Source organism: Pleurodeles waltl, chromosome 7, assembly GCF_031143425.1.
Source record: "Pleurodeles waltl isolate 20211129_DDA chromosome 7, aPleWal1.hap1.20221129, whole genome shotgun sequence".
NCBI classification, from domain to species: domain Eukaryota; kingdom Metazoa; phylum Chordata; class Amphibia; order Caudata; family Salamandridae; genus Pleurodeles; species Pleurodeles waltl.
The window spans coordinates 1,482,017,430-1,482,036,124 of NC_090446.1; positions in this window are offsets into that span (position 1 = coordinate 1,482,017,430).

Sequence of the window (18,695 nt, forward strand, 5' to 3'; positions counted from 1 at the left end):
GGGGGCTTTGTGCCCAGAGTGCTTCATCCTGCTCGTGGTGGCCTCAGTAGCGTCGGAGCTTTCAGCGCTCATTGGCCTGTGGTGCTTGTGGCGGCGGTGTCCTGTGAAGCGGTGCTTGTGGTGGCGGTGTCCTGTGAAGCGGTCCTTCTGGCGGCGGTATCCTGTGAAGCGGTGCTTGTGGCAGCGGTATCCTGTGAAGCGGTGCATGTGGCGGCGGTATCCTGTGAAGCGGTGCATGTGGCAGCGGTGTCCTGTGAAGCGGTGCTTGTGGCGGCGGTGTCCTGTGAAGCGGTGCTTGTGGCGGCGGTGTCCTTGGCAGCGGTGCTGGTGGCGGCAGTGTCCTTGGCAATGGTGCTTGTGGCGGCAGTATCCTTGGCAGCGGTGCTGGTGGCGGCGGTGTCCTTGGCAACGGTGCTGGTGGCGGCGGTGTCCTTGGCAGCGGTGCTTGTGATGGCGGTGTCCTTGGCAGCGGTCCTGGTGGCGGTCTTGTCCGCCGTGCAGGTTTGCAGTGACTTTCCTTTCTTTCTGTGCCCCTTCCTCACCTTGGATGGTGGTGCAGCTGTCTTCCCACTCCCAACTGTACTTCTGGGAGAGTCTTTGGTGGCAGATGTTTTGCCTTTCTCCCGCTGGGCAGTGGCCAACTTTTTATGCTTTTGAGGTGGGGGACTATCCGTGGTCTGGCTCCTTGGCACACTGGCTGCCCTGCTGCTTGGTGCACTCCAGAAGCCGGTTACTGCTGGCACCACTGTTCCCGCTGATGTGGTGGCTGAGGTACTGGGTTGGGACCAGGAAAGGCGGACCCTAGGGGACTGAAGGGGTGGGGGAGGTGAGGGGAAGAGGTCAAGGTTGGACAAGAAAAGGTTTTTGGACACACTGGGATGGGTAGATGGAGGGGGTTTGGGAGTGGAGGAAGAGGTAGTGGTTGTAGGAGGTGTACGTTTGCTGACTTTGGGTGAAGGTGCATGGGCTGGAGGCTGTCGCGAGGTGGATGGCTGTTGGGTGGGTGTGTGGCTGCTTTTGTGTAGTTTGGAAGGAGAGCTCACAGACACACTGGGAGAGGACACAGGGGATGTGTGAATGGTAGTGGGGGTGGTGAGTGCACGTGAGCGGGTCGTGGTGATGGGTGTGCTGGTGATGGACGTAGTGGCTGAAGATGTAGTACATGCAGGTGTGAGTGGAGACGAGACAGGGAGGGAGGAGGGAGACGAGGAGGAGGGGGACACAGTGGAGGCAGTGTGTCTGCATGGGTATGATGCCTGTGTGAGTGCCTGTGGGATGTGTGGTGCTTATGTTTGCCAGAGCTTCCCTTGTGTGTTGAGGTGTGTGCATGCTGGTCTGACGGTGTGCTTGGGATAGGCTGAGGTACAGGTGTTTGGGTCTGGGTGGAGGAAGTTGGAGGGCGGAGGCTGGACACAGGGACAATGGCTGCCATCAGTGCTGAGGCCAGAGTCTGAAAAGCTCTCTGGTGGGCTGCCTGACCAGAATGAATGCCCTCCAGGTATGCATTTGTCTGCTGCAACTGCCTCTCTACATCCTGGATGGCATTCAAAATGGTAGACTGCCCAACAGTGAGGGACCTGAGGAGGTCAATGGCCTCCTCACTGAGGGCAGCAGGGCTGACAGGGGCAGGGGCTGAGGTGCCTGGGGCGAAGGAGATGCCCACCCTCCTGGGTGAGCGGGCACGGGGCACACACTGAGGGGCTGCTGGGAGGGCGGTGATGGTAGGGGGGTGGCGGCTGTACCTGTAGATGCGGTCGGCACAGAAGGGCCCGCCACCTCAAGGGAGCTCCCATCAGAGGAGGAGTCCGTGTCGCTAGTCTCAGCTCCTGTCCCCGCCGTGGAGCTCCCCTCGCCCTCCGTCCCACTGATGGCTTCAGATTCTGTTGTCTCGCCCTCCAGGGCCATGTGGGATGCAGCTCCCTCCTGCTCCGGTGCCACTGCTCCTCCGCCTGATGATGCTAATGCACACAAGAACAGGGAGACCACAAATAGGGAGGGGGGAGACAGAAGAAAGACATGTTCAGTGCATGCAATACCGCTACTGTTGGCGGACACTACAGACACAGAAGCCCCCTGCACTACGCTGTGCACTTTGAGTTCCCTAATTAATCACAGGGACATGGGTTACAAGGCCTATGCCTGATTGCTGCACACATGGAAGTCACAGGAGCCTGACTAGGTGTAGTTGGCTCTGAACACAGGTGGGGTGGGGTGCCACATGGCCTGCCTTATGAAGGGACCTTGCCTACTAAACTCGCCCTGGCCTAGGGGAACCCACAGCCCACCTCCCCCACCCAGACACCTCCAATGCGCGCTGAATCAGCTGCATGAGAGTGTACTCACCCCCTTGTGGCTGCTGTGATGCCCTGAAGCGCCCATCCAACTCCAGATACGCCACCACCAGGATCCGGAACATCAGGGGGGTCATGGTGCGACGGGCACCCCTCCCACGTTGGGACGCCATCCCCAGCTGGGCCTCCGCCGTCTTCTTGCTCCAGCGGCAAATGTCCTCCCATCTTTTCCGGCAGTGGGTGCTCCGTCTGTGGTGGACCCCCAGGGTCCGGACTTCCTTGGTGATGGCATGCCAAATATCCTTCTTCTGGTGGGCGCTGACCTACAGGAATAGTATAGGGGAAAAGGAGAAGATATAACCCTCCGCACCGTCACAGTCATTGGTCTGCATCCCTACCCTTGCCATGACGCACATGCACTCACCGTCGTTTCATGCACGCCTCATTCCCCCCTCCTATCTTCCATCCACACCACTCCACACAGGCATTGCCCATACATCATGCTCACAGTGTACTTACCTGTTTGTCTGGAGGACTGTAGAATAGCGTGTACTGAGGGAGGACCCCATCCACTAGTTTCTCCAAATCCTCTGTGCTGAAGGCAGGGGCCCTTTTTCCAGACACATGAGCCATTGTCTCTTCCAGACTGAGGTCACAGCAGCACTTGCAGTGTAGGTCCTCTCCTGTCGAAGGTCAGGTATCAAGTTAGTGAACAGAGAGAAAATGGCAGTCACGTCCGCGGCGGTGCATACCGTCACCGCCGGCGTACATCGTCATTGGCGCCTGGGACCCATAGGGTCTAATGTTAACCAATGCAGGATTGCACCACGGTCTTCGACCGCCTACCGCGACAGTGTACAACGCCAGCGCAGTTACCTCATATCCCCTTGTCCCACATTACAGGTCAAGCAGCTGCCATTTCAGGGGTCCACATGGCATTAATTTTAAATGCGTCACCCATATCTAGGCCTTGCATACACACTAAGACAGGCACATAGCGGATTAAAAAAATTGTGGAATAAAATTGTTTTTTCATACCTCAGTGTTGGCTGACGCTCTGCTCGCTGTTCTCCTCCATAGAGCACGTCCACTGGGGCAGGTGAGGAGATGACGGCATCCTCCGGTGTACAGACCGCTGGTGGACCTGTCGACAATGGAGGAGCGACATGTAATTGTCACATACAGACTGGACCGTGCCACAATCCAGGAACTGTGTGCCCAGTTGGAGCCAGACCTGATGTCAGCTATCCGCCATCCCACAGGAATCCCCCTCTAGTGCAGGTGCTGTCAGTACTCCATTTCCTGGCATGTGGGTCTTTTCAAACAACAGTGGCCATAGCATCAGGGATGTTCCGGCCTATGTTCTCTAATGTGTTGTCCCGAGTGTTGTCTGCCCTGCTGAAACACATGCTCAGCTACATCGTTTTCCCTCAGGTGGAGGATTTGCCTACAGTAAAAGGTGACTTCTATGCCATGGGACATTTCCCCAACATCATAGGTGCCATTGATGGGACACATGTGGCTTTGGTCCCCCCCGCAGGAGTGTACAGGTGTACAGAAACCGGAAGAGTTACCATTCAATGAATGTGCAGATGGTGTGTCTGACGGACCAGTACATCTCCCATGTGAATGCCAAGTTTCCTGGCTCAGTGCATGATGCTTACATTCTGAGGAATAGCAGAATCCCTTATGTGATGGGGCAACTTCAGAGGCACCGTGTGTGGCTATTAGGTGAGGACATGGACCCTATACAGTGTGACTAGGTGTCTGGATCTGGGGATATCCCTAAGAGTTAGTGTGTGTCTAACAGTTGTCCCTCAACATTTGCAGGTGACTCTGGTTACCCCAACCTGTCATGGCTACTGACCCCAGTGAGGAATCCCAGTACAAGGGCAGGGTAACACTACAATGAGGCCCATGGGCTAACTAGGAGGGTTATAGAGAGGACCTTCGGCCTCCTGAAGGTCAGGTTCTGGTGCCTCCATATGACAGGTGGTTCCCTATTCTACTTACCAAAGAAGGTGTGCCAGATCATCGTGGCCTGCTGTATGCTTCACAACTTGGCTTTGCGACGACAGGTGCCTTTTCTGCAGGAGGATGGTCCAGATGGAGGTGTTGTGGCAGCTGTGGAGCCTGTGGACAGTGAAGACGAGGAAGCAGAAGAAAAGGATATTGACAACAGAAACACAGTGATTCATCAATACTTCCAGTGAGACACAGATAAGAAGACATCCCTGCCTGCTACATCTGATACCCTTGTTCTACCTCTCATCTGTCTGTCACTTTCACCCAGTGTATGGACCCTGAGTTGTCACTTTCACTTTCAATTTCACAGATGTGGATCCCACTGTGTGACATCTGCTTTGTTTCCTCATGGACTAGAGCTGTGTGACATAGGTGTGTTGACAATACAATGGATATAGCAGTTTTCCACAGTTATAGCAAATACACATTTTCGAAAGTACAGACTGACTCCAGATTGTTTTGTGATTTAGGGGTGTTTATTTAAGTGCAAAATATTGGAGGGTGTTGTAAAATGGTCAGGGGTGATGGTGGAGGAATGTCCATGGCAGAGTCCAGTCTATTAGTCTCACAGGCGCATTGTCCAAAGGGGCATAGGAAGTGGAGCTGGGGCTGTTTAAGGATGGACAGGGTGACACAGTGGGACAGAAGGATGACAATCAGGGTGGTCTCATTTTTTGGCAGGCGTCTTGGCATTGTTCTCTGTCTTTGTCCTGGATCATAGGGACCGTTTGCGGGGTGGTTCTCCTTCTGCAGGGGGTGGGCTGCTGGTGTCGTGGTCCTGTGGCGGTGCCTCCTGTCCACTAGCGCCAGCGGAGGTGGTGGGCTGTTCATTGTCCATGCTAGTGTCAGGGGCCCCTTGTTGTGCCACAGTGTCCCTCCTGGTGTTGACGAGTTCCTTCAGCACCCCTACAATGGTGCCCAGGGTGGTATTGATGGATTTGAGTTCCTCCCTGAACCTCAAATAATGTTCCTCCTGCAGCCGCTGGGTCTCCTGAAACTTGGCCAGTACCCTTGCCATCGTCTCCTGGGAATGGTGGTAGGCTCCCATGATGTTGGAGAGGGCCTCGTGGAGAGTGGGTTCCCTGGGCCTGACCTCCCCCTGTCGCCCAGCAGCCCTCCCAATTCCCCTGTGTTCCTGTGCCTCTGTCCCCTGAACCGTGTGCCCACTGCCACTGCCCTCAGGTCCCTGGTGTTGTTGGGGTGGTGGGTTAGCCTGAGTTCCCTGTAGTGGTGGACACACTGCTGATTGACGTGTCCTGGGGACAGAGGTATGGACCCGCTGGGTGGGTGCTGTGCTTGTGTTTCCCGAGGGGGGAGGCTCTGTTGTGGCTTGTGCCAGTGTGAGGGGAACCGACTGTCCCGAGCTCCCAGATGGGCCAGGCTGGTCATCTAGATCCAGTTGGACAGAGCTGCTGTCATCACTGTGGGCCTCTTCTGTGGGTGGAGTGGACATGTCTGGAACCTTCTGTCCGGTGACGTTGGGTAGGGGTCCTGCAGGGGCGTAAAGGCATGATTATGGCATCTGTGTGTGCCATGGTGTGCAATGGGTGGGTGACCGGTACCCCAGTGCTTGCATTCTTGTGTAGGACCTTGTGTGCTAAATGTTTAGGGGTGTGTGTGGGTATGTGCAGTGGGCATGGATTGGTGATGGGTGTCCATGCTTTGTTGTTGCATGCAGGGCTTGGTGTTGGGATGTGTGGTTTCTGATGGTGGGACATATGTGAGGAGTTGGAGTGATGGGGGTGAGTGCGAGGGTGGGGGTATGTGATAGCATGCAGGTAGGGTGGGGGATGAAGTAGTGAAAGATTTTCCTTACCAGAGTCCATTCCTCCAGCTTCTCCTGCGAGGCCCTCAGGATGCAGTATAGCCAAGACCTGCTCCTTCCATGTTGTTAGGTCTGGGGGAGGAGGTGGGGGTCCACCGCCAGTCCTCTGAACTGCAATCTGGTGTCTTGAGACCACGGAACGTACCTTCCCCCGTAGGTCATTCCACCTCTTCCTGATGTCATCCCGTGTTCTTGGGTGCTGTCCCACTGCGTTGACCCTGTCCACGATTCTGCGCCATAGCTCCATCGTCCTAGCTATGGTGGTGTGCTGCACCTGTGATCCGAATAGCTGTGGCTCTACCTGGATGATTTCCTCCAACATGACCCTGAGCTCCTCCTCAGAAAACCTGGGGGGGCTTTGCGGTGCCATGGGGTGGTGTGGATGATGTGTGGGGTGGTGTGTGTTGTGATGTGTGGGGTGATGTTTAGGGGTGTGTGGTGTTTTGTGCGTGGATGTTGTGTGAGTGATAGTGTTGAGTGCCTGTGGATGCTAGTTTGTAGATGATGGTGTCTCTCTCTGGCCTTCTGTCGCAATTGTGGTCATAAGGGTTTGTGGGTAATGTGGGTGTGTGTTTTATATTGTTTTGGGTGTGTGGGAGTGGTGTGTGTATGTGTATCAGGTGTGTGTATTTGGAATAGTCCAATGTGGTTGTGTTTTGTAAATGTGTGTGTATTTTGAGCGCAGCGGTGTGTACCTCCAATGGAATACCGCGGTTGAAAGACCACCGCATGGATTCGTGGGTCGTGATAGTGTGGGCGTATTCCTGTTGGCGTGATGGTGGAGGTTTTGTTATCGCCAGTTTATCACTGACCTTTGGTGTAGCGGACTTGTTTGGGTGTCTACATTTTGGCAGATTCCGAGCTGTGGGTCGTAATAGCTGTGGCGGAATTCCGCATCCGCGGCGGTGTGTTGGCGGTATTCTGCATGGCGGTAAGTGGCATTTATTGCCAATGTTGGAATGACCCCCTATATAATCCGGGAAGGGGTAACTTCTTGGTGGGTCTCTTGACTCTCATGTAACAGCGTGATGTATCCTGAAGTTGGTTGTAGATCATGCTGTAAAGTGGTATGTATGAAAGGATGACTGGAGAGGCTGCTGGATGTCCTACCTGACTGGAAGCAAGTAATATCCTTTTACTCACTAGTATAGACAGCATTTGAATGCTATGCTGAATGACTATGGTTAGGAGCAATTCCCTACCCACTCAACCAACAGCATTGACAATGGTGACTACATGTGCTACTTTGGTATATTTTGGTTTGTTGTTTTCAGCTACACAGACTACTTTGATTGCATTTGATGTGTTAGTTTATTGTTTAATAGGAATGTTATATCTGTTTGGTATACTTTTGTAGAAAGTTCACAATCTACTGAAACATGGAGTCTGTCACAGTTTTGCTCCCTATTCCTGGTAATTCATCTATGTCATGGGAGATCTGGCATGGTGCCTTCGAAACCTGTCTGGAAGCTATTGGCAGTAATGTTTTTTGTCAGAAAATGCACATTGATGTCAATTAAACACTACTTAAAGGTGAAGGGCAGGAAAGTACTGAAACAAGTACCTATTCCAGAGAGCAGACCACTAGAAGAAGAGGACATGGACTTTGAATATGAGGATGATGAGTTTGCACAAGCTATGAAAGACTTGGAAGAGAATTGTAGGACTAAGATGCATGTGGCTGTAGAGCATCATAAGTTGTCTTCGATGAGCAGCTACAACATGTCACTGTGTTACACACTTTAGCCTCTTTCTGTAGGTTTAGAGGTTTACACTGAGAAATAGTTAGGGATCAGCTGATCAGTATTTATTATCTGTTAGAAGGGAAATAGTAGCAGTGAGGATGATGATGTGTTGGTTGTAGGTGAGGGTGATGAGGTACTCAGAGTTCAAACTATAAGTGATCCATATCATCTGCCACATTGTTTGATACAACTGTTGGGAACTGAGCCATGTGTGTCTGCTCCTTACGATTCCCTGTACACCATAATCTACGAAGATATTTACAGAAGGATGGACAATAGGAAGTTGGAGGATACTAATGTGAATCCGATAGGATACTGTGGTGTGCAGTGGACGGTAACTGGATATACTTTGACTGAGAAAGGTTAGAGTACAGCCTATGTTGTTGGTCATGCAAAGAAGCTTTTGGGTTGGAAGGATCAGAAACAGCTGCATAACGTGTTGAATCCCAACTATCCAGGTCAGATTTTGTTTCCAGAGTCAGAGGTATTAAGATGGAAAAATTGATATTCTGGTGTTTTCACACAGAGAGTATATTGCTTTAAGGGTTTTTACCACAATTTGTGAAAGAAGGAAGAAGTAACACCTGTGGTGCATAAGGTAAATCATATTCTGTTGGCAATAAGATCTGTACTGCATGAAGACTAGAACAGTAGAAGAAAGAATTTATATCTGAACTGGTTGAGACTGCCTGGTGGGTAAACCTGATGGTCCTGGACAGGACACTGGAGTAAAGGATCTATATATGCATTGAACTCAGGGATCTTAATACAACAACGTAGGTGGAGCTAAACATCAGGGAAATGTTAACCACCATTGTTAAAGGATGTGTGTTGACAGTGGATATTGAATGTGTTGAATTCTTCCTCATGCCATCATTTATTACAATAAAAGGAATGTAGAGATTTTACAGGATGCATTTTGGATTGTATCTGTGTTTCAGAGGACCATGAAGTGGGTATTTGGCTGGGTTAGTCAAGTTAAACATTCTCAAGATGACATCTTGGTGTGGGGCGAGCATCAGGAAGAACATGAAAAAGTATTGAAAGAGGTGTTCCAGATTTTGAGCAAGGTACATCTGTAAGTGAGCCTGAGTAAGTGTTGGTTTGCTGTCAGTGAAATAGAGTATTTAGGGACATGTCATCTCAGGAGATGGAGTAAAGCTGAAAGTGAAGCAAGTTGTATAATCAATTGAGTGTGTTCAAGTAATAAGGAACAGTTGTGGTAGTTCCTAGGCATGGCGGTGTATTAGTTTATTTTGTGGAGCACTTCTCAGACCTTACAAGGGAGTTGAGGGTTTTATTGAAAAAACATCCAATTTGTCTGGTTGTCCAAATGTGAGGAAGGGATCAAAAGGAGTAAGGGGTATTGTAAATGCAGTCGTGCTGAAGTCATATGATGTAAGTGACTTCATGATCATTATGATGGATGCCAACATGTATGGGTTATGTGTGGTACTCATGTAAAGAATGGGTGGTGGGATCTGGGTCATGCACTTTCAAGTAGGGAGAGAAAACATTCATTGTCATAGAAAGGCAAGCTTTAGCATGTTGCTTGACAATAACATGTTTTGGGAGTTATTAGTGGGGAAACACTTTCAATTTAAAAAAGATTCCATTAGATGTGTTTTCCTCTAACAAGGTGGAATGGTAGGGCAACGCCTAGGTAGGTGAAAGTGGGAGGTTATACAAATTGCATGAGGTCACATTAATTTTGAAATATGTTACAGGAAACAAGAGTATCAATGTGAACTTTTTTATCCTGAATGCCAATTTAGTGTGAAGGTGGATTTTGAGATGTTTTAGAATATGGTAGAAAGATGGTGGCAACATTATCAGAATTTTGTCATAGAGTAACTAGTATTAAAAGGAGAAAACAAGGAATGGAGTCAGATATGGAAAGAATGGAAATTATGGTTTATTTGATTGTGGGGTGACCAGTTGGGCCAAGACAAGGTGATAATGTTGAAAAATTACAAGATGGTTTGGGATGAACTGATGTAGGATGGCGGGATGCTCTATCGTGGGGACAAATCTATAGCTCCTGATGCTTTTAGTTCTGGACTGATCAATATGTTCCATGCAGGCCTTGGAGCATGTCTGGGATGAAAATAAACTTTTCATCTGGTGGCTGGGGATGGATAGAATAACTGAGAGAAAATCAGGTGTTGTTTACTGTGCAGCTTGGGTGACAAATCCCAACATTATAGGACTACACACCATAATGTTGCCAGCAAATTATTATTGCTTTAATTAACATGCAGAATTCCCTGTGAGGTTCGAGACGTGAAAAAATACGTTTGGTGGATTCTGATGCTAATACTCAAGACTCCACCCTTGGAGGATGATACGGTTCTAAGTGACAGAAGCTCATAACACACTCACTTGATTGGAGGAAAATGAGAAAAACACCAGAGGTGTCTTTAGCAGTTCACATGTATTGGTGATTCTTCACCCACACACATTTGTTTGTACACATTTTCTAGATAAATGACATAGCAGACAGTTAATACAAAGAACCACCTCCAGCCACAAACCCCACTCCAGTCCAGGACTTAACAGGTTCCAAGAGTACCAGTAAACATCTGGCAATCCAAGCAGCCTGAGGACTTTGACATGGATGAGTCGAGGTGACACAAATATGAAACCCAAAGAATATTAAGGGAGGAAGCACTGGTGGAACACGCTAGCTAGGCAGGTTCCTAGTGTAAATGGCATGGTTAGAAAGATGATAAAGGAATGAGCACGCCAAGCAAGGTAGACACCAGAGTGGGAGGAAACAATAAAGAAAAAGAAACAACAGAGGTGGAGCTACAGGGAGAATGGGGGGTTGATAACTATGAGTGGGAGAGCCATACAACAACGCAGTTGCAAAACAACTGACCCCCGTTTCCGATAGTAGTTAAATACTCATAGAAGCTCCCGCCTTGCCTGGGGGCTTCCCTCTGATTGGTCTCGTAGAGGCCTAGACCGGCAAATCTCACTTGATACGTTTGTGCCCAAGCAGTCACTCTCCATCACTCCAAATGCTCCAATCTGATGTCTCCCCTTCTTTCCTTGCCTTGCCTGTCTCCTGCTTTTGTTGGTCTTGTGTGTTGTAATATATCTGGTCCAGACACTGTATCCTTCAGGGTGAAGGGATTAGGGGAGGAAAGAACATTGGGTCTGATGTACTATTTACTACTTGCAAAATACTGGTCACCCTTTTTTTAAAATAGATAATATGGCAGCGTACTTGCAGCACATGGATATTTACTTACCTCGGGGAGTGCTGATAATAAGTTAATTTAGCCTTTTGAAGAGTTGGAGGACTCAGAATCAGAAGAGACTGAACACATATACTCTATTGGGTTTTCATTGATTACCAGCCCTGATGAAGTCGGTGGCATATTTACCAGGGCGAAACAAGTGTTGGCTGATCTGAGGCTGATTTGAAACTGATTAAAATCAACTGAACTGCACTGAAGGACTGGAGTAGGCCGAATTGAATCAAGCCAATTGGAGTTTGGATCTGGAGCTTAAGTGTCATCTGATGAATGAACATTACTTTATATATGGACTATCCATAACATAAGTGAATAATGTCTTGGAATTGCTTATAGACGTGTGCCTTAAATGTAGACTTCGTGTTTTTGACAGTCTTCAATTGTTCAAATATGGGGGTTGTGGGTGTGTCCCCACCCTTATGTGCACCGCCTTCTTGGAGATTTGGATTCAGAGACATTAAGGATTGGGTGATGGTGAGCACGAGTTCCCCTAAAGACCACCACCCTTGTATCTTTCCTGGTCGCCATTTGCGCCTAGTAATTTTGTGATCGATAAATAAATTACTCTGATTAGAGGCAATCACAAGGATAGTAGCAGCTCACCATGTCTGTAATTGCCTTTTGTTAGACCTTTCAGCCTTAGGGTGGTCCCCCCAACTTCTTATGTTCCTCCTCCATTGTTCTGACTTTTTGCTGCTGTTAGGACACTGTGCATATAACTACTGCTTGTACTTTCTCCTCTAAAACATGGATATATTGGCTTATCCACAATTGGCAATTTACTTATAAGTCCTCAGTAAAGTGCACTATATTGGCCTGTAAATTAAGTGTTACTAGTGGGCCTGCAGCCCAGAATGTGCCACCCACTTAAATAGCCCTCTAAGCATATCCCAGGCCTACCGTTGCAGAGCCTGCATGTGCATTCTGAACTGCCATTTTGACCTGCACAATAAAGCATTGCCAGGCCCATACCTTCCTTTTTAATACATATAGGTCACCCCAAGGATAAACCTGGGCAGCTTTGAGTAGGAGATGTACCTTACGTTTTACAGGTACTTGCAATGAAAAATTCCAAAACTTCATTTTCACTTCTGCAAAGCCTCTCACTCCCACAGGATATTACTGAAGTTGCCCTTTTAGATTTTATATGTTTAATTTCCAAATGGGAAGAGATCATTCCTTCAAGTTTGGTGTCTCTGGAAACACAATTTAAAATCTTAACTTATGGTGAAGTTGGATTTTAAATTTCAATTCTGAAAATGCCACTTTTAGAAAGTTGTCATTTTCGTGCCTCAGCCACTTAGTGCCTGCAGCCTGTCTCTTGGTCACATGACTGGGTGTAGTTGACATTTGGGCTTTGTGTATTCCTCCTAGACAGTCACACACAGTGGGAGCTTAGGTGTCACTTGATGGGCCATCCTGGGCAGGGTGAGAGGAAGAACCTGGGCACAACCTTACACTTACACCTGAATAGGCTGTGTCCTGTCCCCACACAAAGTGCTGCATAACACCTGTAGACATGTTTTTAAAGCCTCCCGCACTTCAAAGGCACCATTGGGTATATAAACTGGACCTCAGACACCATCACTTCAGTACACTTCTGAACCTTTGGGTATTCTGCCAGGAAGAAGGACTGCTGTGCTGCTGAAGGACTGTCATTCTGCTTGGCTGCACTCTACTGGACTCCTGCTTTGCAGTGCTGACCTGCTGCCTGGGTGAGAAGGACTGGAACTGCATCTCTTGATTCAAAAATCCAGAGTGACTCCAAGGGCTATGTGGCTGGCCTCCTGATCTGAAGTCTTAGGGGCATAAAAGACTTCCAACCACAGGAAAATCACAGACATCTACATCAACTTTGCACACCAACCCAACCCCACAGAACTCTTTACTAACCTACCCACCACCAACCAAGATGGCCACCTGAATGAATGGACAACCCCAACCAGAAAAAACACAGCTGCAATCATGCAGACTATCCAATCAAGGGCCCCAACTGATTCGCCCCCAATACATCTACAACCTGGGAACATCCCCAATCAACGCCACCCTGCTCCACATCATTAACTACTCCATCACACCCACCACTTTCCCAGATGGATGGAAACCTATAGAAATCAACAGCCTCCTCAGTAAGCTCACAGCCGACCCAAATCAACTAAGCAACTTCCAACCCATCTCCTTGCTTCCTTATCTAGCCAAAAGGATTGAGAAGGCCATCAACAAGCATCTCACAACCCACCTCGAACGTCACCATCTTCTAGACAACACTCAATCAGGACCAGAAAGAAACTCAGCAGCGAAACAGCACTCATCGTGGCTACAGATGACATTTGAATCATCCTGGACTGAGGAGAAACAGCGACCCTCATCCTGCTCAGCTCCTCTCGGCCTTCAACACTGTCTCCAATGACACCATCATTAGAAGAATTGACAAGATTGGCATGCAAGGATCTGTACTCAAATGGATCTGTTCTTTCCTCACAGGAAGAAACCAAAGGGTCAGGCTTCCACCCTTCACATCAGAGACCAAGAAATTGTTATGCGGAGTCCCACAGGGATCATCCCTCAGCCCCACCTTTTTCAACATATACGCTCACCAACATGATCAGATCACAAGACGTCACTTTCATCTCCTATGCCAATGATTCCCAACCTATCCTTTCCCTGGTGGACAAAACAACCACTGCCAAAACCAACTTCACCAACTGCATGACCATGGTATAACACTAAGGCCCTCATTCCGACCCTGGCGGTTTGAAACCGCCAGGGTGGAGGGCAGAGGAAGCACCGCCAACAGGCTGGCGGTGCTTCCTGGGCAATTCTGACCGCGGCGGTAAAGCCGCGGTCAGAAAAGGGGAACCGGCGGTTTCCCGCCGGTTTACCCCTGGCCCAGGGAATCCTCCATGGCGGCACTGCTTGCAGCGCCGCCATGGGGATTCCGACCCCCTTCCCGCCAGCCTGTTTCTGGCGGTTTACACCGCCAGAACCAGGCTGGCGGGAACAGGTGTCGTGGGGCCCCTGGGGGCCTTCACTGCCCATGACTGCCCCCCTAACATGGCCCCACAAAGATTTTCAGTGTCTGCTTTGCAGACACTGAAAATCGCGACGGGTGCCACTGCACCCGTCGCACCCCTGCAAATCCGCCGGCTCCATTCGGAGCCGGCTTCCTCTTTGCAGGGGCTTTCCCGCTGTGCCGGCGGGCGATCTTTTGGAGATCGCCCACCGGCCCAGCGGGAAAGTTAGAATGACCCCGCGGTCATTTGACCGCGGTGCGGTCTTTTGGCGGTTTCCGCCCGCCGGGGTCGGAATGACCCCCTAAATGCGTACCATCTGCCTGCAGCTCAACTCTGCGTTGAAATATCCAACCAGCTCCTACACTGACTCCGGACCATCCAGAACACCACTGCAAGACTCATACAAGACATCCCAGGCCGAACACACATAACACTGCACCTCAAGAAGCCTCTCTGGCTCCCCTATTCACAAGCACAGTCAATTCAAACTTCTCACTCACACAAAGAATACCTGAACAGTTTCATACACTTTCACCAATGCACCAGACATCTATGTTCTGTCTCACTCTCACTCACACACATTCCTTGCATCCACAAAAGCAAAACTGGAGGTCGTTCATTCTCCTACATTGCACCCAAGACATGGAAGGACGTCCCTCTACACATCAGAGCCTCCTCCTCACTTATTGAGTTCTGCAAGAAGCTGAAGACTTTTCTCTTCGTAGAAGCATCTTGGGGACCACAAAACTACACACCTGCCCAGGCACCTGGATTCTTTCTCTGGTGATTAGTGAGCTATACAAATCAAAATAACATGACATAAAACAAATGTTGACAATCAGGGGGCATTGAGAGTAGTCCATGTAAGCTGCAGGTGACTCATGGTGCACCCCTACTGGTCTCAGAACTATGTTCTTTTCCTCGGAGTCAAAGGACAGGCCTTGGTTTTCATACCCATAGTGGATAAAGAGTCCGAATACCAGATACTACATGCAATTGGGATACTTGGACATGGGTATATGCATGCTTACAATGCAGGGGACATCCCTGCCCCGACATAGACTATCTCTTGATATGGTGCCAATGGTCACAACAGGACCTGAAAGCGCCCTTCTTGTGAAACATTTCAGCTGACCAGTTTTAACTGGCTTTGCACTGGACTTTGCAAGTGTTCTTGTTGAAATTTGCCAGTGAGGGACAAAGGAGAACTTCCATTAACTGTGAGCTGATATCCATAAACAGAACCCTCCAGTGGAAGGCACACTCTAATGTTAGCACTAAGAAGGAAACTGGACCCTGGGATAGCTGGGGCGTCGCCCACTGGTGTGTAGCGTAAAACTTAGTAATGTTTTTAGTGATCCTGACATCAGCATTTGGTGACACTTATATTCACGTTTAAAAGCCTAACATAGAGGAAAAGCTGCATTGACACGTATTTTGAAAGTGCTCCTGTTTTATTATTATTATTGTGGTGGGCATTGTGTTGACAATGTGCTAACAAGATTAAAATAAGGCTGAGGTATATTTTATACATTAGACTAACTGCAAGTAGTGAAATTAAGTTGATTTATAATGTTTATTATGATTTATTAGTATAAAGTTACATGTGCAGAAAAATAAATACACTTTTCTGTCATACTTAATGAGATGCTTTAACAAAGATTGCAATTATTAATGAAATGTTTTTCATAGTCTGATATATTATTAATGCTGAATTTATAAGTTTGCATATTATGTGTGTTTTATTAATAACAACATTAATGCATTTTATTTCTTGTGGTAGCATAACTAGGCCTGAAGAGTTTGTATTTGCAGTCATGTAAAAGTGATGAATCATTTCTTTTCCTCTAACATGAAGTTTTCCATTATGTTGTTTCTCATGAATAGTAAAGAATCCTATTGTTCACTGTATAAGACTTGTTTCCCAATGACCTTGATTATGGTACACTGAGACCTGGAGACTGAAAGCTAAAGTAGTTGATACTGTCCAATGACACTTTCTCATGTGAAGTGTGGAAGTTATCTTGTACCATGGGAAATAATATGGATTGCAACAAGTGATGTACAAAATGGCTAAACTATTGGATTCACCCGGAAAGGAGAGACAACTTCTCACCAAACTTGATTCTTGCACAAATTTGAATTGGTCATTGCCCCCTTGCGTAATGTGAACTCATTGAACTGGCCAATTAAACTGTTTGGAGTATTTTTAATTGAGATGGATTTAAAAAGTTAGAGTTAGTCCCCTTTAGAATCTTGTTCTGTTAATGTGCCCCTTAGATGTTTCCTGATTTTCATGTGCAGCCTGTGTTCTGCACTTTCTCTTGATGGTGTGTCCTACGGACTTTGGTGATGAGCTAAATGCTTTGCGGACAAAACTGAATTGAATGCTGACCCTAGGAGAGGTATATTCTACTGCCAATGTTATTTGCCCTTGACTTGTGTTCCTTGAGTAGAAGTTAACTTGCTGACACCTGCCTATTTTATTTTAATTTTCTTAGTTAAGCTTGGCCCAAGATAGATGTCTTCCAAATTAACTTGTCTTCCTTTTTTTGACTTTTGCTCGCATGTGTTAGCCCCTTCCCACACATGCTCGTCCTAACAACTCTAAATCCTGATTTCTGAATCTTTGTAATCTGATTTGACAACTGTATTTGCAGTCTGATTTAAAGAATGATTCTGTGTCGTAAACTGTATCATTATTTCCGTGCATTATTCTTTTTGAATGTCTAATGGTGCTGATGTTGAGTAGATTAAACCTGTTTCACAGATTTTGTCACTCTATGGCAGTGATTCCCAACCTTTTGACATCTGTGGACCCCCACTTTATCATGACTGGAACCCGGGGACCCCTATTGAATCATTATTGGAATCCAGGGACCCCCTACTGAGTCATTGCTGAATGCTGGAGACCTAATCTGTTAATATTATTTGATTTTCTAAGCAGTCGCAGACCCCCTGAGGAGGCTTCGCGGACCCCCAGGGGTCCACGGACCACAGGTTGGAAACCACTGCTCTATGGTGTTTATTTACCTTTACAATTTGAGTTTGTGCACTATTTATGTGACTTTGACTTTGTAGTTATAAAATACAGCTTTGAAACTTTTATTGATTAGAGTTTTTTCTGTGGCTGCATGGGTCATGGTGGTCACATTTATTGTTTGAGTTTGAAATGATTGTGTTTGGTTACCACACTCTTCACTAGGTCCAGATATCCGATTGACCATGAGGAAGTGTTTTTGAATCCTGCGAAGGATAAGAAAAGCATGTTAACACTGGCTTAGACAGACTTGAAAGGATGAGAAGAGACTCTATCTGCTGTGAAGACACCAGACATATGGACCAGCAAATGAAGCCTTTGAGGCTTGGAAGCTGTGAACTATGCCTGTCTGCACAAAGTTATCGTGTAGGCTCTCATTATTCTAATGAAACTACTGGATTTTCAGTGGCAGAATCGCCTGCGGTATCGGAGACTGAGTCCTAACACACATGACACCTGTTGCCCTAATCCGGGTTTTGTTCCGGCTAACTAGCAGTGCCTCACCTCTACCCAAGAGCAGGGATGATTGGGCAGCCGAGTGCATGACACAATTGACTTCTCAAGGAAATCCTGGTTACTCAGGTCTCATCCGTTTCTCTCAGTTACATTAGTCTCACATACACAATGACAAACAGAGGCAGTATATGTTTCAATAAGGTTTTAATGAAGTGACTGCATCTTAGATAACAAAGCATGTACTGCAATAACCAGGACGATACAGCATGACAGAATTAGAATTGTGACAAGGAGAGTGAATCATAGAAATAACACTACCATATTGTCACTAGAGTCAATAGACTAATTCCTACCTAGGCTGTAATAGAGCACAGCATGTTAAGCTCTAGTTCTGCCCTTCGGGTTCCCCTGTGAAGACATCACCCCCCATACCTGAGCAAAGGCATGAAGTCTGCATAAGCAGCTGTAGCAAAGCATTGAGCAATCAGCATACAGATGTGGTCCTCTGGCTGGAATCTCCCTCTAACGTGTAAGGTACAAGGAAGTGTTTTTATTTTAAAAAACAGCTGATGTTCTGAGAAAATGTCACGACGTAAGTATGTGTATTTTCTATGATTACCAGAGACAAAACTTTTACCACGTTCACCGGCAACTTATCTTACTGCAGCCTTGAAAGAAGCACAGAGTGAACAAGAATGTTTTGTTTGAGAACGTAGTGCTAGCCTAAGCAAAAACAGCTAGTCAGAGAGAAATAAAACAAGACCGCAAAAGTGGCTATTGTTAAAATAATAAATTAAGCTGAATAAAATATATCTAGGGTAAAGTGCACAGCGGCAGGCCTAGTGTGCTAAAATAATGTGCATGAAGCTATAACTAAAATGGTTACACAACAAAGTGACTGAATCTAATCCAGTTTCTATGGCCTGACTGAATGCCGGAGGCAGCTGAGATCTTGGAGGCATTTTGCTTTTAAATGTTTCAAACTGACCCCGTGAGTGCTTCACATTTTCTTTTGGGACTTTGTGGTAATACAGAG